Raw genomic sequence first — 2,203 nt, forward strand, 5'->3', positions numbered from 1 at the left:
TGTTTGTGTGAGTGTGTGCGAGCTTGTGTGTGTATGTGTGTGTGTGTGTGTGTGTGTGTGTGTGTGTGTGTGTGTGTGTGTGTGTGTGTGTGTGTGTGTGTGTGTGTGTGTGTGTGTGTGCGTGCAAGCATTCGACAACAACAAACACCGTTGTTGATGTTGCACAATTCAAGTTACAAAAAAAAACTTGACTCACACATCTTGTGAGGTTTGTTGAATAGTTGGATGCCTGTATCTACTTTGGAGAGATCTCTTGCGTGTAAACATGTTGAGATGAGCTGTCAGAGATTTGCAGATAGCCACTCCACCTAACGTGAGAATAGAGATCTGCATGTGCGTGTTTTTATATTTTAATACTTTTTTGGCATTCAATTTCACTCACGCATCCCTCGGTCACAGGGATATTGATACACTGCTTGTATTTGTATAACAACGAACATCACCACCAGCTTTTAGCATTCAATATGTCGTATCATCCTTGTACATCAAGCTAGTGTATCACCATAGTATAACCGTGTCTCATGGAAATACGTGACACTGTCATTTATTATACACATTTCTAACAATATGACAACTTTTTGCAACCCGTTTCTACTTTCACCTTTGATTCTGTAAAATTGTGACAATTGACGGATATATTTAATGCAGGTGCGCTGCTCTGTAGGCAATCCGCGACCGAAAAAAAAGGTGGCTGCTTCATCTCTTTCTTTTTAGAATGAGTTTGAAATTTGTGCTTTGTGGCACGAAAAAATTAAAATTACATGTCCCAGATCACGAATGAATAGATTAAATGACGTGACGTGACAGTGTCACGTATTCCCGTGAGACTGGGTTGCATAGTACCACCCCAAACACTGGAGTTAAAAATAATTATTAACAAATGATGATATAAAAACGTATATTGTCAAATCAACGTTCTTTGCATTTAAGAAATATCGAACCTTATATAATAACTGTTTGAGCTATCATCCCTAGCATTAAGCTAGTAGCCGTGTTAGCCAGCAGGCTAGATTTCCAATGTGAATCAATCTAAAATGGCTCATCTAAAATGTTCAATGATGGCCAGTAAAAGAAAAAAGAAAAAATGTAAGTCAAAGACAAACGGGCAAAAGAATATGCCTCTATCCCTCCTCCCTCAAAGAAGCAATGCGATTCACAAGAGTGACGATAGCTCTACTGAAGGGTGGCCATTTGAAATGGCACTAGTACAAAGTCCACAAGACACCAGAAGATCCACTTCCCTCATCATTAAGCAGCAACGCTTGACACGATGTTCAATGACTTATCTCGACTTTGATTCCTTGGACGGTTTGACTATATATATATATATGTATATGTATATATATTTATATATATATATATATATATATATATATATATATATGTATGCATCAAATAAATTAAATTACATATCGAACAAAAAATATATATTGAGAAAATGAGACATTTAAGCATATATATATAATTTTTAAAAGTTAAAGGCCTACATAGAAAAGAAAAAAATTATATCTACAAAAAAGGAAAAAGATATATATCTAGAAAAAAATATTGAAACGATGTATATTTACTGTATATATATTCAACTTTTTACATTCTTGAATTTTTTTTATTTATTTATGTCTAATTATTCAGTGGTATTCAAGGATACAAGATAAATATTTCAAAAACGTCTGTTTATGTTTCTGCTGTAATTGCATCAAGGTGTGATTTTGCTAGGGCTTGTTCGAAAAACTCCTGCTACAAATGTATCTCAAGTATTATGGCAGGAGCTTGTCAATTAAATCACATATGACCTCACACGGGCATCCTATCTACCTGAGTCTCTGGAAGGAAAGTACACTTCTCCAGAGACACCACATTGCAATCCTTCAACAAAGTGCCAAGTGTTACTTTCTTGATGTCTTTATTTGAAGTGCAGTTATTATAGAAAATATACATATTGAAGTTCTTCCTTCAATATCATTAATATTATCATATTCTACCAACTTGATATGTTTGGCTGAAAGGTTCCTAACAGCAATCAGCAACATTGTGTGTGTGTGTGTGTGTGTTGTCGTGCGTGACTGAGTGTGTGTGCTTGAGTGTGTGTGTGTGTGTGTGTGTGTGTGTGTGTGTGTGTGTGTGTGTGTGTGTGTGTGTGTGTGTGTGTGTGTGTGTGTGTGTGTGTGTGTGTGTGTGTGTGTGTGTGTGTGTGTGTGTGTGT

General features: G+C 36.1%; 1 protein-coding gene across 1 annotated transcript in view; it reads right to left on the reverse strand.

Annotated features, from left to right (window-relative positions):
* chrna9a (cholinergic receptor, nicotinic, alpha 9a) overlaps positions 1 to 2,203 on the reverse strand; it is a 10,758-nt gene that overhangs the window by 2,602 nt on the left and 5,953 nt on the right. The gene's annotated exons all lie outside the window — the stretch shown is intronic.

This window comes from Gadus chalcogrammus, chromosome 3 (genome assembly GCF_026213295.1).
Source record: "Gadus chalcogrammus isolate NIFS_2021 chromosome 3, NIFS_Gcha_1.0, whole genome shotgun sequence".
NCBI lineage: Eukaryota > Metazoa > Chordata > Actinopteri > Gadiformes > Gadidae > Gadus > Gadus chalcogrammus.